Source organism: Geotrypetes seraphini, chromosome 2, assembly GCF_902459505.1.
Source record: "Geotrypetes seraphini chromosome 2, aGeoSer1.1, whole genome shotgun sequence".
NCBI lineage: Eukaryota > Metazoa > Chordata > Amphibia > Gymnophiona > Dermophiidae > Geotrypetes > Geotrypetes seraphini.
Window position 1 is genome coordinate 53,387,018 of NC_047085.1, and position 26,370 is coordinate 53,413,387.

The 26,370-nt window shown below is 41.5% G+C and overlaps 1 protein-coding gene across 1 annotated transcript in view; it reads left to right on the forward strand.

Moving 5' to 3' along the window:
- The window catches only part of CSMD3 (CUB and Sushi multiple domains 3), a 1,852,015-nt gene that overhangs the window by 576,700 nt on the left and 1,248,945 nt on the right, over positions 1–26,370 (forward strand). The window lies entirely within an intron of this gene.

Consider the following 26,370-nt stretch of genomic DNA (forward strand, 5'->3'; position numbering starts at 1 on the left):
ACTGCACTTCACAATATGAGAGGTTATCATACTCTGTTACAAATCTGTTGAGAGGAATATTCTTATCTGTTATAAATGGATCATTAAAATGTTCATTTTGCCCATATTCTTTCCCCCCCCTTTAGTGAAAAAATGTCTATCTGGTTTTGAAACTTAGCATGGTGGCTGCTTGTTAGCTGCATATAGTACTGTTCGGTGCTATATGCAAATTAATATGAGAGGTATGAAAATATTTCCATCATTGTGCCATTAGTGCTTTATGTTTGCATGTCCACCATTTAGTACAGAAATACTATTTCACAAAATGGAATTTTTATATTATACTCCCTCCATTTCTTTTTATATTCTCAATAGTTTTATCATTTTTATTAGACTTTTTAATTCCTATTCTCTGAAGAATAATTTTAAACAAGCAATAGGAAAGCTGTCAGAAACACTGATTTGTTGGTAATTCCATATTTTAGAAAATAACCATTACAATAATGAAGTAGTACTAAAAATGTAGTTTCTGCAATGTTTGGTAATTATGTGCTGTTTTATTAACTGTTATGGTAGGCACTGTATTGCATTTCTACATCTGTAGTAAATTGACCAGTCTATGGAAAACTGTAGTTTGCCTGATTGGTTGCATTCCTCTATTAACTACCTATAGCATTGTTATAGCTGGTTTGTTATTTTATCTGTAACTTAGCATTCAGTATGCAGTTGCTTGTAGTCTACAACATGCTAGTAGCTAAAATAAAAAACCTTTACCAGTGATTACAGTATATTATTTCTGCCTTTCTGAGCAAAATTAATGTCTGATTCAACATTCCAAAAGTTTAGTTTTGCATAGGAACATTGCATTCATTAGTAATGACTAATATTTTGTTAAAATTTAGCTATTATTAAAATTATTATTATACTTAAAAGGGTATAATAATAATAAAAAGTCTAAGTCCCCTTTTGGCCTAAGTTAGTAGATGCTGAAGTTGGCAGCAGGGAAATGTCCATTCTAAAAACAAAATCCAAATTGAGTTTTTTGGGGAGAACGGCCTACCTGCACGTTCAGCAATCTACTGGCCTAGACTGCCACTACGTCTATCCCTACACCACATTCCCAACTAAAAAATTGCCCAAGTCCCAAACACCCAAACCCAGACCTTTTAGGCGAAAGAGGGGCCAGTCCTTCGCCTAAAAGCTGGATTCTGTAACCGATATCTGTCAAAAACAACACCGGTTACAGAATTCCCCCCCCCCCCCCCACACACACACAATGATCGCGGCAGGAGAGATGCCTAATCTCTCCTGCCACGATTGCGATCCTCCCCCTGAACTGCCGTGAATCGCGGCAGGAGAGATGCCCAATCCCCCCCCACGACTACCAACAGGAGGGATCCTAAGCCCTTCTGCCGGCACCCCAACCACCCCTGGAATACCAGCAAGAGGGTGCCCAAGCCCTCCTGCCAGAAAGCGAACCCATCCCCCCAGAACCAGCAGGAGGGATCCCAAGCCCTCCTGCTGGAAGGTGAACACCCCCCTGCGAGCCCCCACCCCCAAACAACCTGTCCTCCACCCAGACCCCCTCCCCACTACCCCTGACCCCATATACACTAACCTTAAGGTTTGCCGGCCGGATCCACCATCCTTGGAATGGCGGGCCTACCCCTTCCCAGTGCATTGTGGGATGCACCGGGGAGGGCCTCCTATGGGTGGGGCCTTAGGCACATGGGCCAACCCATCCCATTGTTCAGAGACTCGTATGATATCTTCAAACAAATTTAGAATACTTGGATGAAGTGATTTGCACAAGTAATTGATCCTTCCAGGAAAGGCTCCTGAGGCAGGCCATATCAGCCGAAACACGTGCGTGTTGAGCCACCGCACATACTTTTACATTTTATGAATAAACCACACACCAACATTACTACGTATCTCCACTGTGGTTTGTTCGTGTCTACTTGGATTGTGGAGATCTTTCTCCTGGTTTGTTTGACCAAAAAATGTGAGCCCACCAAAAAACCCCAATACCCTACTGTACTGGCATATAAATAAAAATGATAATAACAATTTATTTTTTTTATATACCTTCAAAGCCATAATAGTTCGAGGCGGTTTACAATAAGAGGTGCTGGACAATCAGTGAATTGTTTACTTTACAAAGTCATCAAATATAAGGTACAGGATGGGAGTAGTGAAACAATATATAGGTGGCACCTGCAGCCAAAAGGGCTATTGGGGTGGTAGACAGGTGAATATACTGTGTTTCCCTGAAAATAAGACACTGTCTTACATTAATTTTGGGTCCAAAAAATGCCCTAGGGCTTATTTTCAGGAGATATGTAATTTTTCCATGAACAACAATCTACATTTATTCTTGAACAAAATTTACATTTATTCAAACACAGTCATGTTTTCTTCTGGAACATCATCGTAACTCTCCAAACATCAAATTACATAATGAATTTCTTGTGACTCCATTTCCTTTACAACCATTGGCCCCAATCTCTCATGTCTAGCAATAGAGCTTTCCTTAAATGAGCACCTCTTGTCTGTGTAGCCTGCTCGTAGTGCATTGGTAACACAACTGTCAGTGATTTTATCCCATGAATTCTTTACCCATTTCACAGCCTCTTACAGTCTAGGCTTCACAAAGTTTCCACACTGATTTCTCTCCATTCTATTTTCAATGTAGTCATTAATTTCCATGCACAAATGGTCCTTGAATGGCTTGTTTATTGCAATATCAAGAGTCTGGAGATAGCCAGTCATTCCTGCAGGAATCATTATTTGATTTATTCTTCTCTCTTGAAGGAAGTTCTTCATGTCTTTAGTGCGGTGTGGGCTGGCTGAATCCCAGACTAGCAGACCTCTTTGGCTGCCTCGCAACATTAAATTGACCCACTTCCTTATAACTGCTTGTGTGTACCAGGCTTTTTCCAGTTTCAAGAACATTAAATGCCTGAAACATGTTCAATCTTATCCTTCTTGCCCTTAGCGATGATTAGAGGTTGGACTTTATTTCCATCCAGACGAATTGGCAAAATATAGGTAACATGTGCACTTTTATAACCAGTGGAGGGAATGTAGATTGAGGAGGCACCCCGCTCATCAATTGTCATTTGAGTTCCTTGGCCCATAAACACTGCAGTTTCATCCATAGCAATCATGTTGGAAAGTTGGTATTTAGAAAAGTCAATGCCATCAACAAAGGACTTGAATGCAAGTGCACGTTTAATAACTTCAGCATCTTCCAGTTTAAATATTGTTGTCGATCTTCTTAGAGACAGTTCATATCGCTGAAGAAAACCATCCAGCCAGTGTTGTGATGCTTTGAATTGTTCTGGGGATATTTTTAACAGTGGTGCCATTATAAGGGCAAATGCTTGAATATCAGCCCTGCACACAACCAAAGCCTTTGTTCTCCTGTTAGCAACCCATTCACAGATCATGTCTTCCAGCTCAGGAAATAATGGTTTCCAACCTCATCCACAATTGCGCTTCTTAGCATTTCCCTTGTACACCTGTTGACTGAGGTTATCATACTCTGCTTGCCATTTGCTTCAAAGGATGCCTCCCAAAGCTATGAGATACCACTTCAAGTGCTTTAATTTACAGTGGGAGACTATGGAGCCCAAGTCCTCCTGGGGAGTCTTCTTGGGGGGGGGGGGGTATGCAGAGTTTATTGCTCTCTGGTGCCCTACACCTGAAGATGCTGCAGTAGAGATGACTGAGAGCAAGTTGTGTCAACGCTACAGAGGCAGCAGATTGAAGTGGAGCTGCACTGGCAGTGGATTCTAGGACCTTGACGCAACCACCAGGAGCCCAAGTTTCTGGCCGTGCTGCAGCTGCTGTAATTGCATATCCCATTCCCTGGGTGGAGACAACAATCAGGACAAAGGCACAGGTTGGAACAACGTACAGCAGCCACAAGGAAGCTTCATGCAGCTGCTGCAGCTGATGTAATTGCTTGTCCCACTACCTGTCGGCTGTGGAGACCACCGGGACAAATGGGACAAAGAAACAAGTTGTAAGGACGCACAGCAGCTGCAAGGAAGCTTCTGTGTGGCTGCCACAGCTGATAAAATTGCTTTTCCCGCTCCCTGTTGGCAGCGGAGACAACATCCAGGAAACAGGCGCAGGTTGGAAGGATGTTTAGCAGCTGCAGGGAGGCTTCCAGCCTTTGCCGTCAGTATGGTGGGCGGAGGCAAAGTCACGCTGCTGCATAAATAGGGCTTATTTTTGGAGTAGGGCTTATATAAGGACCTACCCCAAAAATCATGCTAGGGCTTTTTTTCGGGGAAACATGGTAGTAGGTTTTGGGGGGCTCAACCTGACCTGCAAGGTAGTTGAGTTGAGATGTTTATGTGGCACCCTTTTTGTGAGGTTCACAGCAGTGCCCTGTAAGGTGCACCACTACTCTGTTGCTATTTCTGGGTGGCAATTCCATCACTTTGCTGACAATTTTTTGGATGAGAATGTGGTATAAAGATAGATGACTTGGCAGTCTGGATGATCAAACAGCTGGACGTATAATTAGACAATTCTCGAAAAAAAAATATTTTGGACATATTTTTCGAGAATGGATTTTGGACGCTGCTGACTTTAGGTGATTAGCACTCTAAGCCCAAAATGGACTTAGACCTTTTTTGAAAATTATTATTATGCTGCTCCACGCATCTGGCTAAAGATAATTTACTCCAGTGGTATCAGACAAATATTTGTTTGTGTTATATGTTGTGTATCATTTATTTAGATTATTATCCACATTGCACAAATAAGATGTCACATATAATGTTTGTGAATTTTAATCTTCATGATCTAAGATTGGGAATTGATAAGGTAGCGCTTGAAAATGTCTGGAAATGGTGGAAGAAAATTCTGAAAGGGCATTATATTGATATATTTTCCTTGTTGGAACGTGAGCAAGACAGTAGTGGTCTTAAGAAAGGAGGCGAGCAACAGCAGTCTGGGTCCCAGAAGAAAGTTTGGATTTCACAGAAAATTTTGAATTGGATTTTGGCATTTAATATTTCTGCTAATATTCTTGGGACGGCTCGGCCAGATTTGTATCCTGGGTTAATGAAGCATATAGACTTGATATTGAGGGTGTATCATACTCAGGGGGGATGGGCTTGGCTGAACAATGATGAGAAGTTTAGGAATAGTTTGGTTAAGGATAAAACTGATATTTGGGGGTTTAGGAATGCAGATTTGTGGTTGGCGAAGATGACAGCTGCATGTCAGTTGTTTTTCGCTGGGGGGACCTCCTCAAGGGTGCTTGAGCCAGTGTATGTTTTTTGGGGGGAGCAGGTTTCAATGGGGGAAAAGGTTGGGTACTTGGGGGATGGGAAGATTTTCTCAGGGTAGGCAGGGTAGTGGACAATTCTCTGTCTGCTTCTAATTCAATGCTGGACGGTGTGACCAGTCTGGTTGTAAATGTGAGAGCCTCACCCAGCGGCACAGTGTTTTGGTAGTTGGTAGGGAACAATTTGCTTGACCATTTTGGCAAGGAGAGGTGGGAGTTCTTGAGTAAAGCTCCATCCCCTATTATGGTAGAGGCTCTGACTGTTTTTTTTTTAATCTTTGCATCCACATAAATGGGGGAGGCAGAATTATTGTGGCAAGGGTTTAATCACAGGTTTAGGATTCCATTTCAAGTTCTATTGTTGTCTCATAAGATTGATGCATCTGTATCTGTGCACAGGGTGGTTCTAGGGACAAATTGGGGGGAAAAATTCATTTGGGTAGGATTGCTGGCCGGTTTGCTGTTCCACCAGTACCAAATTTGGTTGTTTCTTCGCAGGGTGTGATACCCAAAAAGGAGCTGGGTAAGTTTAGAATAATCCATAATCTTTCTTACCCAACTGGTTGCAGTGTCAATTACTTTATTGCCCTGGTGCATTATACTTCTTTTGACAGAAAGGTGGAATGTTACGGAATTTGGGTGCTGGTGCTTTGCTGGCAAAAGCTAACATAGAATTGGCTTTTTATTTACTGCCAGTGCACCCCTTATCTTTCCACTTGTTAGGGTTTAAGTTTGAGTGTCACTTTTATGTTGATTTTTGTTGCCCATGGGTTGCTCTATATCCTGCTCTTACTTTGAAACATTTTCTACCTTTGTTCATTGAGCAGAGGGCTGGACTGTCATCAGTAGCCCATTATTTGAATGGTTTTCTGTTTGGGAGCAGGGCTGGCTCAGGGGACTGTGAACATTTACTGGCTGTTCTTAAGTGTGGCACAAGACTTGGATATCCCATTGGCTTTGGATAAGTGTGCTGATCCATGAACCAACCTGGTATTTTGGGGAGTAGAACTGAGTGAGGTGGTGAAAGGAATTATATGTGGCTATTGAGCGTGGTCTGGGTCAGGGGAAGCTGACAGTGCAGGAGATTTTCTTGGTAGGGCAGTTTAATTTTGCAGCCTGAATGATCCCCCTGGGGCACATATTCTCTCTATGGTTGGCATTACTGATCAGGGGTAAATGTAAGCCTTATTATAAGGCATGTGCTTCCAAAAGAGTGTGGAAGGATCTTGCTTTGTGGCGATCATTCCTTCAGGATTTCAATGGTGTGAGAGTTTGGCCTCTGTGTCTTCCTTGGATCTGTGACATTTTACCAATGTATCAAAGAGCCAAGGCTTTGGCATTTATTTTCAAGGGAGTTGGTGTGCAAGAATGTGATTTTTCTGAAGCGCTCTCCGGTGAGGGTAGCCCTTCATTTCATGGAGGGTAGCTTTTGGAATAGAAGGCTAGTGCTCTTTTTGGAGAACTGGGCCTTAGTGCAGGCAGTGAATTGGCAATTGCTACGATTAATGACAATGTGTTGTTTGAATCTAAATTTATATTTGCAAGTGAGGGATGTGCTTGGCCCGAATAACGGGATTGCTGATGCTTTGTCTAGTTTTCAGTGGTGGTGTTTCCAGGCTTTGGTGCACAATGCAGAGGACTTCCTGACAGTGATGCCAGCAGAATTGTGGGATGACATGTGGAAGTATTTGAAAAATTATTGAAGCATTCATTGGTGCAGAATACCTGGTAATGCTATGCATTTGGGTGGTGTCATTTTGAAGAGTTATGTCATGGAGGGAGTGTGAATGTCTTGCTTCCTGTTGAAGATAATTGGGTCCTGGAGTTTGTATTGGAGGCATGGACTTTGCAATGGTCATTGAGTACAGTGATGCAATCTCTGACAGCTATAGCATTTGTTTCTATGCTGTGCAGTTTCCATGTCCCAACTTCGACTCGGTGCTTGGTGTGTTTACCAATTTTATGTATTTTGTTTTGTTCCTTAATGTGAGCTTTGGGACATGTGTTCTTCTCCATATGAAATGGTGCTTTTCTCTGTAGCATTTGTGGTGGCTTTCTTTGGGGTGCTGCAGGTGGGGAAACTAGTTGCCCCATCCAAACAAGCAGTGGGAACCGTGGGTGGGTTGTTGGAGGATGTGATCAATTGTGAAAAGGGGCATGGATGAGGTTGCATCGAGTGGATGAGCTTCATCTTGCCCTATTGTTTGGGCTCACTGTTATATGGGTTTGACGCCTCCCTGTGGGTTGTATTGGATGATTCATAGGGTCTCCTGTGATTCATTACCAATCTGCAGCAGTTTTCAAAGCAGCCTTGGTACCCACATTATGGTACCTATTCGTTTCTGATTGGGGTGGCTTCTGTAGCTGCTTCAAAGGGTGGTTCCAGTGGCTTCCAGAAGCTATCATTGTTATGTACAAACACTGTATGATTACTTATGTGCTTTCTTTATAATGGCTATTCTGTGTTCCATTCCTCTGGAATTTTGTATATGGCTGTGTGGACAGCCCTAAATCTTTTTGGCTGGCAAGCATGTGGCTTAGTCACGCTGGGGTTTGAATCTTGGATTGGCTCATTTGGGAGTCTCCATTCACTAGGCTTGTATTACCCGGATGAAGTGTATTTGTATGATATAGGGTTAGATCTAATTTTGAGAACCCTAAAGGATTTGTTGCAGTCTTTGGCAGAGGGCTTGTTGGCCTTGGCTGGTGTGGAGTTGTGATAAGCTTTTGCTATCACTGCTTTGGCAGAACAAGAGATAGGAGTTAGGTGGCCAATTGGATAGGAGATACAATAATTGGAATAAATTAATTGATTGGGATGGTGAGACGAGGTTTTAGCATCATCACAAGGCTTGCTGCATGTTTGGGATGTATTTATTAATGATGATTGAAAGTCGAGGTTCAAGGGAGAGGCTAGGTTCTCACCAACTAGCCATTGGGAACAAAGATTTAGTTATTATGGTTGTCTGGTCTGGGGTTTACATCTTCGGCCAATTTTCTGCCAACTAAAGTGTTGAGTAGTTATTTAGTTGTGAATTTGGAATGATGCTGTGTGAGTGCCAAGGTTTATGAAGACCCCCAGAGTTAGCAGGACGATAGTTAATTTTGGCAGAGCTGCATCAACAGCAATTAGGTGGAGATGGGGGGAGGGAAGGTAATGGGTGAAGGGCTGGAGGTTGAAGTTAAGAGAACAGAGCATAATGGTATGGTTGGTGAGAGATGTGATTGGAAGGATGAGGGGTCAATTGTTGCTGGACAGACAGGGCTTAGGTTGAAGAAGGAAGCTGATTGGCTTTGGGAGCAATGGAACAGGTGGTGTTGCTGAGGGAATTTGATTGGCCAAAGTTGTGGTTTGGGCGGTGGGTGAGGAAAAGTTGTTTAAGGTTTGGGAAGTTTTCCCTACCTCCTGCCCTGGGGATGGGGAGTGCTTAGGTTTATGTTGTTAGGGGTTGTGGGGTTTAGGGGGATATAGGGTAATCAGGATGTTGTTTTTTATAGGGCGGGGGACAGTTGAGGGAAGACTTTGTTGGTTACAGATGGTGGGGCAAGGGATAGGAGCCAGGTGGCCAATTGGATAGGGGATATGGTAATTGGAATAAATTGATTGGGATCTTGAAAAACTTGTTTGTGATACTGCCTTGAGTCAAAGTGAGGTCTTAGCATCACTGCAAGGCTCACAGTTTGGAATGCATTTATTGATGATATGGAAAAGTTGAGGTCTGAGGGAAGGGCTAGGTTATTACCAACTAACCATTGGGAATAATAATAATAATAATAACAGTTTATATACCGCAATACCGTTAAGTTCTATGCGGTTTACAAAAGATTATTGGAGTACAAGTTGAGTTGACGTACAAGTTGAATTAACTTAAGGGATGTGGGGAACAATGGGGAGAAAGGACAAGGGAGGGGAAAGAGGGAAGTGGGTTAACTGTCTAGGTATTTCAGGAATAGGTGGGTTTTGAGGCGTTTTCTGAATACCTCATAAGTGGTGGGCAATAGGAGTTGTTCTAGGTCTTTACCCCATAGAGCAGCCTGATGTGAGAGAAGATGCTCATGGTGTTTTTTTAGTTTGCATCCTCAAACCGGGGGAGAAATGAAGTGCGAGTGGGAACTTCTCTTGTGTTTGTTGGCTGAGAAGGAGAATAGGTCAGTGATGTATTTAGGGGTTAGACCGTAGAAAACTTTAAAACAGAGGCAAGCAAACTTAAACTTTACACGAGCTTCCATCGGCAACCAGTGTAGCTGTTTGAAGTATGGCGTCACGTGATCAAACTATTGAATTATTATGGCTGTGTGGTTTGGGATTAACATTTATGTTTGTTTTATGTTTTTATTTATTTGTATTTCGCCTTTCCCAAAGTGGGTCACAGCAAAATACATTCACAGTCCAAACACATACAAAACAATCTCAATAATCACTATACATACAGAATAATGATATGAAACTTAATAAAATCTCAAAAAAGGCATCCTAAAATATAATTCAACTCCCGTATTTCATCTTAAAGAAAAGATGTCTTTTTTAACAATTTTTTAAAGCTACATAAACTTGTCTGCTGACATATGTGTCGAGGAAGATTATTCCACTTTTAATAATAATAATAATAATAATAATAATAACAGTTTATATGCTGCTGTGAAGTTCTCTGCGGTTTACAATGATTAAAAAATGTTACAGATTGAGTAGTACTAACAGAGATAAAGTTTAGCGGTCAGTTATAGTGGGGAAAGATTGTGCAGTGCAGCTGCCTACGTACTTTAGGAACAGATATGTTTTTAGGTGTTTCCTAAATTCCCCATAAGTATTCGCAAGCATGAGTAATTGTTTCAGATCTTTACCTCATAATTCTGCCTTAAATTTACATCCTCTAACTGGTGGGGAAACAAAATTCAAGTTTGAGCTTCTCATATATTGATTGATTGAGAAAGAGAAAAGGTCAGTTATATATTTGAGGGCTAGGCCGAAAAGTACCTTAAAGCAGAAACATCCAAACTTAAACTACACCCGTGCCTCCATCGGTAGCCAGTGCAGGAGTTGGGGACCTACTGTACTATACCAGAAAACATGCTGACTCTAGACACTTTCAACCTCAGCTGTTTCACTGTCGGAATGCATAGATCAGCATGAGTCACAGAACTGAGTGTGCGCTGCGGCTCATATGCCTGATTATGTATGCAGAAATACACCATGTTGTTAATAAAGATCAATTGATGGTTGAATTTGTTAATGAAGGAGATGCGGCCAATTTTCTTCCAACTAAAGTGTTGAGTAGTTATTTAGTTGTGAGTTTGGAATGATGCTGTGCAAGGTTATGCCCCTAGTGTTCCACTAATAGTACCACTGTTGATTTCCCCCCCCCCCCCCCACATTTTTGCAGTTTCTATTTGCAAATCTCAGTATTTAGTGACCTTTTCAAATTCTTTATCTTCCACAGTACTGTCTCTCACAATGGCTATATCAATAAACCAAATACAATTTTCAATGACAGTAATTTTTGCTTTGTTATTTCAGTAACATTATCCATATTTTCATGTTTTCAGTAGGTTCTTAGGAATCCCTTTTTTTTTTTTTTTGCCCACTCAGTCATGTCTGGTTTTATACTTGGTATGAGTAAGTTTGCTGCATCCAGTTATTACAGCATTATTATTGTATTTTAGTATAACTTACCAGATGCTGTTGCCTTGGTATAGCACTCTAAATGTCAAGTCCTTCCCAAGAATCTAGGATTTTCAGAGGTATCGTCACAGAGTGTGAGCAGTTCCAAGCAGTTCAACCTTTGACCACTAAGTGCTAAACATTGACACAACTGCATAATTGCTAACTCTTCCCACAGATATCCTTCAAAATGGCTGTCTTTGAGTTTAGTGGTCTTTGGTGATACCACTGAATATCAGCAAACAGTCTTGAACAAGGGATTGAACTGGCCAGGAGCCATGTCTGGCCAGTCAAATCACTTTGAACATCAAACCGTTAAGATTACATGCAAATGATACTTTTGGTTAGGGTTACCAGAGGACATGTCTGGGTGCCTGGATGAACTTTCCAAACCCGCAGTTTGGGTTTTGGAAATCCCCGTCACGACTGGATTTCCAAAACATGCGCAGATAACATCACACACATCCACGTATGCTCGGAGGCCCTCCAGACCTGGTGGGAAAGAAGAGACAAAGCTTTATGGAAGCAGGGCTGGGGGTAGAACAGGGCAGGGTTTGGGGTAGAACGGAGTGGGGTTTGGATCAGAACTGGCTGGGGCTAGGGGTGGAATGAGGCGGGGCCATGCATCTGAGATTTTATAGCTTCAGATATGGCAACCCTTCTTTTGGTTGACATTCCTGGGTGGTGAATTAGGGCTTCTGTAAAGGTGAAATATAATTATGTGTGTGCTGACATTGAAAATCACAGCACCTGCAGAACTGCTGCCTTCTCCCAAACACTACCTCATGTACCACCACCGACCTGCCCCTCTTTTTTTTTTAATGAGAAGCCAGAAACAATATTCAGCGACACTGCCTAGATTAATGCTGCTGAATACTGCTGTATTTGATGATGTATTCACTCTGCTTTGATGTTTTCCAAGAAGGATATTTGTGTTAGTTTTGCTTATTTGGTATTGGAGGTGTGCTGGGAGACCTGTAAAACGACTGTAGAGGAATCCAGGAAATAGAAAGCAGGCACATTAAAACAGCATTATTCGCATAGTGCCAAGCAGCCAGGGCAGGGGTAGGCAATTCCAGTCCTAGAGAGTTAGAGCCAGGTCAGGTTTTCAGAATTTCTACAATGAATATGTATGAGATGGATTTGCATGCACTGGCTCCTTGAGATGTAAATCTATCTCATGCATATTTATTGTGGATATCCTGAAAACCTGACATGATTCCGGCTCTCATGGACCGGAATTGCCTACTCCTGAGCCAGGGTGTCGGTTCTTTATGGGGAGGAAGTTCTTTAGTTAACAAATAACTGCTTTGTGCTATCAGGGATCTCAAAGTTCCTCCTCGAGGGCCGCAATCCAGTCGGGTTTTCAGGATTTCCCCAATGAATATGCATGAGATCTATGTGCATGCACTGCTTTCAATGCATATTTATTGGGGAAATCCTGAAACCCCGACTGGATTGCGGCCCTCAAGGAGGGACTTTGAGATCCCTGTGCTAGATAGTCTCTAATTTTCCATTGCACAGTTATCACTATTGTTATATGAAGTGCAGTATCATTTCCTTCCTGGGATAAGTTCTGACTGTCTACAGCAGTGGTTCCCAATCCTGTCCTGGGGGACCCCCAGCCAGTCGGGTTTTCAAGATATCCCCAATGAATATGCATGAGAGAGATTTGCATATCTGTCACTTCCATTATATGCAAATCTCTCTCATGCATATTCATTAGGGATATCGTGAAAATCCAACTAGCTGGGGGGTCCCCCAGGACAGGGTTAGGAACCACTGGTCTACAGCAACACATTGTGCAGTTGTGTAGCTACTTAGTGATTTTAAAACACTCATCACTGTGGCAGTAGAACAAAGCCTGCAGTTGCAGTAATGGCTGTATAATTGTTCTTTTTATGGCAAAGATCCATATTTTTTTTCAATATAATAGGTTATATGTAGGCAAGAGCAAAAAAATGGGAAAAAGCACATAAGGAAAAAATATGTCCAGATCCCTCCCCAATTTAGTTATCCGTCACTTTTTTGTGTGTTTTGAGGCAGATGGTGTGCAAAATTCCGTTCAATATCTTAGACTTTTTTTTTTTTTAAGAGCCATAGAGCAGCCTTAGCGGCGCACAGCAGTTAAAACTGTTTTATAACCATCTTTGCCAGCAGTTTCATCTTTTCAGTTCTTTAATTGGGTGTTTTCTTTATGGCATGTGAAGCTCTGCGGAGAGCCATATATAATTCTCTTCACCCATCACCCATGTAATTGTAAGCTACATCAGCAGCAGAAATGTCAAGGCTACAGCTTCTGTGGCAGCAGCAGGAAAATCATTGTCACGTATGTCAAGTTGTTGAAGGGCTGAAAGAAAGAATGACACTGTTTCACCAAGAATTTCTGGCAGCTCAGATTCTTTCTGTGACATGCTTGGACTTGTGTAACTGCCTGAAGGTGATTTGAACACTATAATAATAAGGGCTGGAAAAGGTTGCAGATTGAAATATACCTTTGGAAAAGACTGTCTAAGAAGGTAGTCAGAAAGTGTGAATAATTTAAAAAGTACATTTAGTTATACATGATATAAAGCCAGTGGATATGTGTTTGTTTGGTTTTCTCCCTAGGCACTCAAATAAATACCCTTATTGAACGTGTTTGCATTTTGCAAATTAAAATGAATTAATGACTTTCTCTTTCCAATTTCTTTTTTATCAAAGATTATTAAGTAATATTCCAGGCTTAGAAATGAGAACACAAAGAAAGGGGATCAAGGTTTGTAACTCTATGCGTGTTTTGCAAATGTGGCAAGATCTGAACCAGTGTAACAAAATAAAAACCTCTATTTGTTTCAGTAGTCCATTCATCATTCCTCATACTACTACAGGGGTGTCAAAGTCCCTCCTCGAGGGTCGCAATCCAGTCGGGTTTTCAGGATTTCCCCAATGAATATGCATGAGATCTATTAGCATACCATGAAAGCAGTGCATGCAAATAGATATCATGCATATTCATTGGGGAAATCCTGACAACCCGACTGGATTGCGGCCCTCGAGGAGGGACTTTGACACACCTGTACTACTATGACCTCCAAACTTTCCTTACATTCTGCGACCATCTGGGCCCCTGCTTAACACCAGAAAGGGGTCCTCCCCAGGTATGACTGTACCTAATCATTCCATTATTTCCTTGAGTTTTCCAGTGATGACTGACTTTAGTGCTCATTTCTTAAAACAAACAAACAACAACAAAAAAAATCAAAAAAGTGGCATAAAGGGGCAGATAGATGTTTTTCTTGCCAAACCCTTCCCAAGTAGCTATTTTCTAAATGAATTTCTATGCTATTCATCCACGGTTCGTCTAAATCTCAATGGGGTGTGTTAGAGGTGTAGTATAGGCTTATGAATTGAACATTTTATGCCATAATCGAACATTTAAGAATACATCCAGGACACTGTTTGGATGTCTCGGGCTAGATCTGTTTTTAACAAAGAATAAATGCCAAAAAGGTGCCCAAACTGACCATATGATCACTGGGGGAATGTAAGAATGACCTCCTACACACACATACACTTCCCCAGAGGTCACTGACCCCCTCCCACCCCCCACTCCCCTCAAGAATAATAATGAAACAGTACATAGCTGCCTGTATGAGAGCCTCTGATCTTATGGCCAGTCCTCCTAGAGTAGCCTGGCACTGTAGTGAACCATAGAGATGGGGACTCAGGCCCATATTCCACTCTAACCATTACGCATATAGTGGAGTTTATGAACCTTCCAAACCCCATTCAAATTTACTGTACCCACATATAGGTGCACCTGCAGGTATAATGGTTACTTTTGTGGTGTACAGTTGGGTATGTTTTGGAGGGCTCACCATACAATATGATGAGGCTATGGTGAGATGTGTACCTGGAACTTTTTAATGTGAGGTTTACTGCAGTGCCCCCTAGGGTGCTCCACTGCTCTGCTGGGATGAATATATGGCCAGTCTACTAAGAATACTGGCCCCTCCTACATCCTAACGGCTTTTTCTGTACAGGTTATACGAGCAATTTGGTTTACGAGCATACTTCTGAAATGAACTTTGCTCGTAAACCAAGGTTCCACTGTATGTATGTATATATATATATAGTTTCCTCCTATTGGTTTTTAAAGTATCTCCCTGTAACTTCATCGAGTGTTCCCTAGTTTTTGTACCATTCAGGATTTTGTAGACTTCATAAGAACATAAGATTTACCACTGCTGGATCAGACCAGTGGACCATCATGCCCAGCAGTCCGCTCACACAGTACCTCAGCCATCTCTTTTCCAAGCTGCAGAGCCCTATCCTCTTTAGCCTTTCCTCATGTGAGAGGAGTTTAATTCCCTTTATCATCTTGGTTGCTCTTCTTTTAACCTTTTCTAATTCTGCTATATCTTTTTTTCTTTTTTTTGATAAAGGAACTAGAATTGAACACAATACTCAAAGTAAGGTTGTACCATGGAGTGATACAGAGGCATTATATAACATTCTTAGTTGGATTTACCATCACTTTTCTAATAATTCCTAGTGTCTTGTTTGGTTTTTTGGCCTCCACCACACAATTAATGAGAGTTTGAGGAACACCTGCCAGGGGATGATATACCAAATGCCTACAGTCTTGATGCCATCCCCCTGGTCCAATGGATACAATATTGGTAACATTACAACATTTTTTTTATGTTCTTATATTATCAGATCGACAAACTTAAAAGTGACAAATCCCCTGGACCGGATGGAATTCATCCGAGAGTCTTAAAGGAATTGAAGGTTGAAATCGGAGAGTTATTGCACAAACTTGCAAACCTGACAATCAGAACTGGACAGATACCGGACGACTGGAGGATAGCGAACGTCACGCCAATTTTCAAAAAAGGATCGAGAGGGGAACCGGGCAACTATAGGCCTGTGAGTCTTACGTCGGTCCCCGGCAAGATGGTTGAAGCACTGATCAAGGATAGCATAGTCTGGCACTTGGACGCACACGACTTGATGAAACCCAGTCAACATGGATTCAGGAAAGGGAAATCATGTTTGACGAATTTACTCCAATTTTTTGAGACCGTAAACGAGCAAATTGATAGTGGGAAGCCTGTGGACATAATATACTTGGACTTCCAGAAAGCGTTCGACAAAGTTCCACACGAAAGACTTCTCAGGAAACTACAAAGCCATGGCATAGAGGGAGATATACAAAGATGGATAGGCAAATGGCTGGAAAACCGAAAGCAGAGAGTGGGCATAAATGGGAAGTTCTCCGACTGGGAGAAAGTGACTAGTGGTGTACCCCAGGGCTCGGTACTTGGGCCGATCCTTTTTAATATTTATATCAATGACCTGGAGGAAGGAACATCCAGTGAGATCATCAAGTTTGCAGACGATACAAAACTATGCCGGGCAATCAGATCGCAGGAGGATAGAGAGAAACTCCAGAGCGACTTGTGTCGGTTAGAAACATGGGCGGAGAAATGGCAGATGAAGTTCAATGTGGAGAAATGCAAGGTAATGCATTTAGGCAATAAAAATAAGGAATACGAGTATACAATGTCAGGTGCAACTCTGGGGAAGAGTGAACAAGAAAGGGACCTGGGTGTACTGATAGATAGGACCCTGAAGCCGTCGGCACAATGCGCGGCAGCGGCAAAGAAGGCAAATAGAATGTTGGGCATGATAAAGAAAGGAATCTCGAGTAGATCGGAGAAAGTTATAATGCCGCTTTATAGGGCAATGGTCAGACCACACTTGGAATACTGCGTCCAACATTGGTCTCCCTACCTAAAGAAGGATATAAAACTGCTGGAGAGGGTGCAGAGATGAGCAACAAAACTGGTGAAGGGTATGGAGAGACTGGAATATGAGGATAGACTTATAACACTAGGATTGTTCTCCCTTGAGAAAAGGAGAATGCGTGGGGATATGATCGAGACCTTCAAAACACTGAAAGGAATCGACAAAATAGAGCAGAGAAGATTATTTACACTGTTCAATTTGACACGGACTAGAGGACATGTAATGAAGCTAAGGGGGGACAGGTTCAGGACTAATGTCAGGAAGTTCTGCTTCACTCAGAGAGTGGTTGACACCTGGAATGCCCTCCCAGAAGAGATTATTGCGGAATCGACCGTCCTAGGCTTCAAGAGCAAACTAGATGCATATCTCCTTAAGAGAGGCATATAAAGATATGGTGGACTATAAATTACGCCAGGTGTACACCTGGCGGGGCCTCCGCGTGTGCGGATCGCCGGACTTGATGGACCGAAGGTCTGATCCGGAGATGGCAGTTCTTATGTTCATTAAGCTTATCAATGTTGAGATATAATCCTGTTCAGGAATTGCAATGTGAAATAGTAAGTCAGTGTAACTCTGGTTTCTAACCAATTGTCCTGGGCACCAGCCAAGCTCTTTGGGTAGTGTAATCTGACAAGGATCTACTCTATAGAACAAGAGTCTGTTTTCAAGCTGGGCACAGGATGGGGCTGGGCTAAATCCTGGTAGGCCGAAGGGTATTTTTCCTGGGCACACTTTTTTTTTTTTTTTTTTTACGTTCAGCAATAAACTTCAACTTGCTTTCCTGAACAGGAATTCAACAAACACAATTCATAAATTAGTAGCTTGATATTTACAGCTCAGAATATTCAGGTGGGCAATTTATATTCCAGTCTCTTCCCTTTCAAAGTCAAAGTACAAAGAGGAAAAAGAAAAGACACACTCCAATCCAGTTTTCGTACCATTCACTAGTGTCAGGAAACAACATGTGGTAAATGTTATCCCATTCCCTTACATTTCAGAGTATTTTCCTTCTCAAAGTCCTCAATGTTCCTGACCCATCCCAGGACAGGAGATTTCCACTGGCTCAGTGAATGTTCTAGATAACCACAGAGAGTGGAATCTTAATTGTACAACATAACAAAATTTCTTATATAGCACAGCTACCTCACGGTTCTGTGCAGTTAACAAAAACTAAAATACAAGTATACATGGTATAAACACAATTAATAAAAATATTTACAAAATCAGTCTTCATACATTTTCTAAATGCCAAATAAGAAGCAGAGATAGAAAGATATGTACTAATTTGTTTTATCCCATAATGCTGCCTGATATGCTAAGATCTTACTACAGAAGTGTATCAACAGTGGTAGTCAAGAGTAGTTCTAAATAGAAAATGACACGGGGACAAATTTGTCCCCATCCCCACAGGAACTCAATTTCTCCGTCCCGTCACCGCGAGTTTTGTCGCTGTCCCTGCCCCATTCCTGTAAGCTCTGCCTTAACCGCACAAGCCTTGAACACTTGTGATTTTAAAGTGTTTAAGGCTTGTGCAGACGAGGCCAACATTTGTAGGAACAGGACAGGGACAGGGAAAGAACTCGACGGGAGGGGAAAATGAGTTCCTGCGGGGATGTGGAAAATGTGTCACCATGTCATTCTTTAGTACTAAAATGACCCAAACTCTTTATTCTTGGAAATCTCCAATATACAGAAATCAGTTTTTTACACATGTAAATGGTGCATAACCCTTAAACAGGCAGGGATATGTACAGCAGTTTTTTTGGGTGTTTTTTTTTTTTTTGTTCCATTGTTTCATTATTTCATTTTGGTACCTTTTTCCTTTTGTTTTGATTCCTCAGTACATGATATTTTTAAACAATTTCCAAACAGTACACCCTGTTTTGGAAATCAAAAATACAAATTAGGAGAGCGGGTCCATTCTGCTTTAAAAGAAAGAATGAAGAAGCAAGACTGCTTCCTTGCAATTTTTCAGTTCATTTGATAACAACTATACATTTATAGGCTCCAACAGAGGACTGAATAAGTGGCAGGAAAGTATAAGAAAATGTACCCTGCCATGATCTCTGTCTGCTAAACAGAGCACTAAATCATCTCATAATAAAATGCATGATTGGAAAAGTGTATGGTAACATTATACAAGGCATTCTTTTCATCTCCAATTTACTTGCCAGGGATGAAATATGTTCACAGTCTCCTCGTGGTATTTTATACAACAAAAGACTGTCTTTTGAACCACTATAAAATGAAGAGTGAGAGACTGTTGCATAGTTCACTGAAAAGTACAGTTTACTGAGGGTTCTCTGAGGCAGCTATTTGTGAAACGCATCAGGACCCTGAACATGTGAATCAGAAGAAAACATGTGTACCTATATAAAGGTACGTGCATTCATTTACAACAGAGATCTCAAAGTCCCTCCTTGAGGGCCGCAATCCAGTCGGGTTTTCAGGATTTCCCCAATGAATATGCATGAGATCTATGTGCATGCAGTGCTTTCAATGCATATTCATTGGGGAAATCCTGAAAACCCAACTGGATTGCGGTCCTCAAGGAGGGACTTTGAGATCCCTGATTTACACGTATTGGAATTGGTTGGACTGTTACTTTCATCCTGATATGTGCTATGACTGTTCCAAGATGATTTATTTTCGGTAATATTTTTCTCATCCATATTTGCGCTCTTTACCATTGAGGGTCCACAGTCCGGGACCCCTAAGGAAGGCATCTTCAGCCAAAACACAGATCGTGTTGGGTCTGCATCTAGGCTGTTATATGTGGATGAGTTTGAATTTTAAAGTGTTTAAAAAACATTTGCATCAAGAACATCCTTTGTTTGTTTGGGGACTCTCCTTGTACTGTGGAATAGCTGTGTTCTTTTGTGAACTCTTTACTATAGAATAGACATAATAACAGCTCAGTTGTTGAATTTGAATGGTAAGTATTTTATATCTATATCATTACAAAAATAAATAATAAGTAGCAGTAGAAAATGGCTTTCATTGCTTGCAATATATTTCAAGCTAATAAATATAATAGTTGAACAGATATTAGTCAGACTATGTCTGAGTTCAAGAAAGCATGAGACAGGCATGTGGAATCTCTAAGGGAGAGGAGGAGATAGTGGATGCTGTGGATGGGCAGACTGGATAGGCCATTTGGCCTTTATCTCCCTTCATGTTTCTCTGTTGCAGGCCTCAACACTGAACATTGGCTGAGACCTACACAAGTGGCTTTGCATGTCAAAGTGTTGTCAATTTTCTTTCTTGCCCTCCTTCCAGTCTCCCTCTTTCTACGCCTCCCTCCCCAGCCTGACAGAATCAAAGCCCTCCTTCCCACTCCCCCCTGGAATGGGCCCTCTGAGGTATATGTAGACCCCCCTCACTCCTGCCTCTTATGACTATCATCTGCAATTAGTATCTGCAACCTCACAGCAGCCTCGCAGTAGCATACTTTGCATAAAGTCACTGATTCCTGTTATGTTTTTGGTGTTGTCCATGATGTTGTTGCTATTTTGTGAAAACATAATTTCTGTAGCTCTGTTGGGACCAATTTTGTAATCATCAGTACATCTGAGATCTTCTGGATACTATTCAATTATCTAGACAACTGTCTATTATCAATGGCAGGCCCATACCTATTCTGAGGACACTATTTTCCAGGTCAATGCCCTAGCAGACCATGTGGTCTACAGAGCTTTCTCCAGGAATGTGCTCACAATGGACACATTTCTGACCTAATTCAAGATTTGGTCTCTCTTTTACAGTAACAGGAAAATCTGCAGAAAAAGATACTTGGATAACTGCCAAGTATCTTTATAGAAAGACCTTGTAAGATAACTTATTGCCCACATTCATCACTTTCTTACTTTGCATAGAAACATGATGGCAGATAAGGGCCAAATGGCCCATTAATTCTGTCCATCCACAGCATTCACTATCTACTCTTCTCCATGAGAAGTCCTATGATTTCTTGAATTTATACACAGCCTTTGTCTCTACCAGGAATCTATAAGGTATTTTCTTAGATTACTCCTGAGCCTATAACCTCTTAACTTCATAACAGTGGTGTACCAAGGGGGGGGGGAGGCGGTCCGCCCTGGGTGCAGCCTTAGGGGGGGTGCACAGCCGGCCCGGTCCATATCGCGCTCCCACCCTCCCAGCGAGAGCAGCAAACCTCCCTCCAGTAGCTTCGGCTGCTTCGCAGCTTTCTCCTCCCTCTGCCGCGTCACTGATGATGTCATCAGTGACGCTTCACCGGCAGGAGAAAGCCGCAAAGCCACCGATGCTATTGGAGGGATGTTTGCTGCTCTCGCTGGGAGGATTGGAAAGGTTCACTTGGGGGGGAGAAATAGGATGGTCAGCGGGGGTTCGGCTGGGAGGGGGGAGAAGCGGTCTACCTCGGTGCTCCAAGGCCTGGCCCATTACCTTCTTCGGGCAACAGCAGCTTTTACAATTTGTTGCTGTTGCCGGCTTCATGCCTTGCTCTCTGCCGGGTCCTGCCTACTTCCTGTTTTCATGAAGACAAGACCCGACAGAGAGGAAGGCCTGAAGCGGGCAACAGCAGTGAATTGTGAATGCTGCTGCTGCTGCCCGATGAAGTTCAAGACACTAGGCCTTGGGTGACAGAAGGAGGAAAGAGAGCAGAGGGGGAGAGAATTGGGGAGAGTGTTGCTGTACCTAACTGGAGGGAATGAAAGGAGATGCCAGGGCTTGGAGGGAAGAAGAGACGCCAGGGCATGGAGGGAAGGAGGAAGGTATGCCAGATCAAGGGAAAAGGAAGGGGGGAAGGAAGGAGGAGATATCAGAGCATGGCAGGGGAGGGAGAGATGGAAGAAAAGGAAAGGAGAGAGGTGCCAGGAATCAGGGAAGGGATTATGCCAGAAAGGAGAAGAGAGAGATGCCAGAGCATAGGGGAGGGGGTGGTGACAGAGAGAGAAAAATGGAGAGGTGACAGAGTTGAAATCAATCATGTACAAAGGAGAGAAGGGGCACGGGATAGATAGTTTATGGAAGGAGCATAGAAAGAGGGAAGATGCCATATGGAAGATAGAGAGAGAGGGTGCACACTGGATAGAAAGAGCACAGAGGGCAGTGAATGGAAGGGACGAGATAGAGTGTGAAAAGTAGATGGAAGGGGTAGAGAGAGGGAAATAGACACTGAATGGAAGTGTTGGGGAGAGGAAGGACAGCTGCTGAATGGAAGTGTGAGAGAAAGGGGAGCAGATGCTGGAAGGAAGTGAGGAGGAAAAAGAAAAAAAGGGCACATGCAGGATTTAGGGAAGAGGATAGAGTTAGTTACTGGAAGGGGTGAGGGAAAGAGGCGGCAAGCTATAGGTAGACACAGTGAAAGAGCGAAATTGAGGACTGAATAGTAAAAAATAATTTAGACAGAGGCAGAAAATAAATTGAGAAGGAAGACCAGGGAAGAACAGGAGGAAAAGACTGAGAGAGAGATGTTAGAGCAGGGGGGAAGGAGAGGAGACAGATACCAGACCAATGGGGGTGAAAGGAGAGATGGAAGGGGGAGGCATACAGTTTCTGGAAGGGACATAGAGGGAGAGAAGATGCCATATAGGGACAGAGAGATGGCAGACAGTGCATGGAAGGAAGAGAGTAACAAGAAGATGAGGAAAGCAGAAACCAGAGAAGACAAAGGTATTGCATTGTATGCAGAGTCCAGCTTCTTGGTGGTTCAATTTAACCTTTGTCTATGTATTTCTATTTTATCCTCCCTTTTACAAAACTGTGGAGCGTTTTTTAGCGCCAGCCGTGGTGGTAGCAGCTCTGATGCTCAGAATTCTATGAGCATCAGAGTTGTTACCACCGTGGCTAAAATCCACACTACAGTTTTGTAAAAGGGGGAAGGGTAAGTTTGTGATGACATTCCATACTAGGCGAAGGTGTTTTCTGTGTTCTGTGTGTTTGAAAGACATGGTTTTCTGTTAGGATTGACTGCAGGATTGATCTGTACTAGTCTGGCTTGTTTAGTTTTACAATGGGTGTATTGCTGTTGTACTTCTCACTGCAGTATGTAAGATGCTGCCTTTTCCTAGGTACTCGTGTGTGACGTGTGGCTTGTTACTAAAAATCATGTTTTTCGTACAGATGGGGGGGGGTGCCAAAAAATGATGGGCCCCGGGTGTCACACATGCTAGGTACGCCACTGCTTCATAATATAACATAGCATAACGTACTATCCCTTCACTGGAAAAAAGTTTACCTCCTATACATTAATGCCATGGATATATTTAAATGTCTCAATCATATCCCCTCTTTAATGCTTATCTTCTGGAGTACACATATTAGGTTCTATAAGTCTGTCCCCATATCATTATAGTAACAAACACAGGAAAGAGTTACTTCTCACACTGGAGAAAGCAAAAACAAACAGTGAAGGCGACTTCTGGTTTCTAGAAAGTTTTATTTGTTCCAATAAAGACTCAATGCGTCAATGTTTTGGCCTAAACAGCCTTCATCAGGAGTCTGTAGTATAAGAAGCACAAATATATGAACACACAAAAACTGTATATAAAATTAAAAATAACATTAAAATAAATTTGTGCATTTAAAATAAATATTTAAACTAATGAAGAATAATGGAAAAATGCAACATATGCATGATGTGGAATGCAGCATACCGTTTAAACAGACAATGAGGATGAACAAATAAAATGAAATATATAAGATCAATTGTGATCATCAAATTAACAAAAAACTTGTTAATTACTATAAATTACATTACAGATTTCTATTGCGCCATTACCTTTTGGTTCAAAGCGGATTACAAAAAGAGTTATGGATGAGGGTTACAATGTTAGATCAGAGAAGGTTTCCAAGAGAGGGAAAAGTAGGATCTGGGGTTAGGGAGGGGATGGCAAGAGGGGGTTAAGCTTTATCATGGTATTCATGGTATTAAGCTTTATTAAGGGATTTCTTAATAAATGCAACATGCATGCGTGCAAAATATGACAAACACACCAAAATACAAAGTAAATGATGATAATTGTAAAAATGTACACATGGTATATACCATACATTGTTTATGGTTGTTTTTTTTAATATTTTAAATTTTTATTAAAGATTTCAACAAAATACAATCACAACATAGCAGATAACAGAAGAAGCAAAGCATGGCGTTCCAATAACTCCGCAAGCACTACCTAATACAGGAAAATCCTGACTAAAAAAGGGAACATCACCCCAGCATAGAACCCCCCCAAAACCAAAATACAATCCCAAACCTGTATAACTCAGCAAACCCCCCCCCGTCCCCCCACCCCCAACCCTTCTTCAGTTGTGCGAGCTGGCACAAATGGAGCGCCTAGCTGCTAAGCATTTAGGTTACTATGGTTTATTTTTTTATGCCAATTTTGGTCAATGAATGCAAGAAAATATAGACCAAAACATATCTTAACTGTTATTAGGAACTTGTAAAACAGCCTTCTGGATAAACTAATAAACAATCAAGATACATTGCATAAGTCGTGGAAATAATGAAAAAAAAAAAGAAAAAGAGAAAAAAGGAAAAGAAGAATAAAAAGGGAAGAAAGAAGAAACTTTGACTTCATACCTCAATGTGATGTTACATTTAACGAATACAATGTCAAAAAGGAATCGAAGCCAAATATAGCTGTGAAAATGATAAAAAAAAATAAAAAAGGTGTTAAAAATGTTTGAACTGTTAAAAAAAAAAGTATTAAATACATCTGCTACCCTGAAGAAGATCATAAGAACTAATGTAACAAATAAAACTAAAGAAAAGTCAATTTTTTAAACATGTCAAACAGTTAGGGCTCCTTTTACTAAGGTGCGCTAGCGTTTTTAGCGCACGCAGGATTTTAGCATGCGCTAAACTCGCGCTACATGGCTAGAACTAACACCAGCTCAATGCTGGTGTTAGCGTCTAGCACGTGCAGCATTGTAGCGCGCGCTATTCTGCGAGTTAATGCCCTAACGCAGCTTAGTAAGAGGAGATCTTAGTTAACGATATCTGCTTTAATCAATTAAATGAAGTTGTATAGAAGTGTAACAACTTTACTATATGGCTGAAAGTATTTGCCAATCATGTGAAAACCACAGATAATGAGGCTTTGAAAAAAATTCTACATAATAGTTTGACAAAAAAACAAATCTGCTACAAGGATTTAAAAACTGAAGTGAGTACCTGATACGTAAAAGTGGGGTCCTTTTACTAAGGTGTGCTAGCTGATTTAGCGCACGCTAAATGCTAACACGCCCATTATGGGGTCCTTTTACTAAGGTGCACTAGCTGATTTAGCGCATGCTAAATGCTAACATGCCCATTATGGGGTCCTTTTACTAAGGCGTGCTAGATGTTTTAGCGCATGCTAAATGCTAACACACCCATTATGGGGTCCTTTTACTAAAGTGCGCTAGCTGATTTAGCGCACACTAAATGCTAACATGGCCTTTATGGGGTCCTTTTACTAAGGTGTGCTAGATGTTTTAGCACAGGCTAAATGCTAACGCCCATTATGGGGTCCTTTTACTAAGGTGCGCTATCTGATTTAGCGCACACTAAATGCTAACATGCCCATTATGGGGTCCTTTTACCAAGGTGCGCTAGCCGATTTAGCGCACGCTATATAAAAACACACCCATTATTGGGTCCTTTTACTAAGGTGTGCTAGATGTTTTAGCGCACACTAAATGCTAACACGCCCATTATGGGGTCCTTTTACTAAGGTGCGCTAGATGTTTTAGCGCATGCTAAATGCTAACATGCCCATTATGGGGTCCTTTTTCTAAAGTGTGCTAGCTGATTTAGCGCACGCTAAATGTTAACATGCCTATTATGGGGTCCTTCTACTAAGGTGCGCTAACTGATTTAGCGCGTGCTAAATGCTAAGGCATCCATTATATTCTATGAGTGCCTTAGCATTTAGCGTGCGCTAATTTTTAACATGCGCTAAGTTGATTAGCGTGTGCTAAATCGGTTAGCTTGCGCTAAATCAGTTAGCGCACCTTAGTAAATGGACCCCTGTATTTTGTGAGCATTCCAAAATTATTTTTACAGGTCATGCATTAGCATATATTATTTTATTTAAATTTAAATTAAGTATAAATAGTTTATTCTGTATTAAAAATAGTATAATTAATTTTGTCAGTTCTCGCTGTTGTTACAGAGTGACTTCAATACTTGTAGCTGATCTGCAGATGTAATTCAAGAAAAAAACGTTAGCTACCTCATTTTTCCATTCTGTGTAGGTGTTATGTGGGTGGATGATTTGTCTTTATTAAAAAAAAAATAAAAAAAAAATACCCTTCATTGTGCTTCCAAAGTAAAACAATTTTTTGACTACTATGAATTTTGCTGATCTCCCCTGCTGAAAATTGATTGCTTTTTTAAAACTAGTTGTAGTTGTCATGGTTTATCTCCACAAGCAGTACAACATTAGGAATTTAGAGCACTCAGGCAAGAAATTAACTCAAGGACCATGGGAAAAATGGGAACACTTTTTATGTTATTGTTGGGATTTTTTTTAGTGATGGTCACATAAAAATAATTTCAAATCCTTGCACAAAAAAAATAATAGCCTTCATTCACTATAAACATCTAAACATCAGCAATTTTTCTTTTATATACTGAGGAAATACTAATTACTAT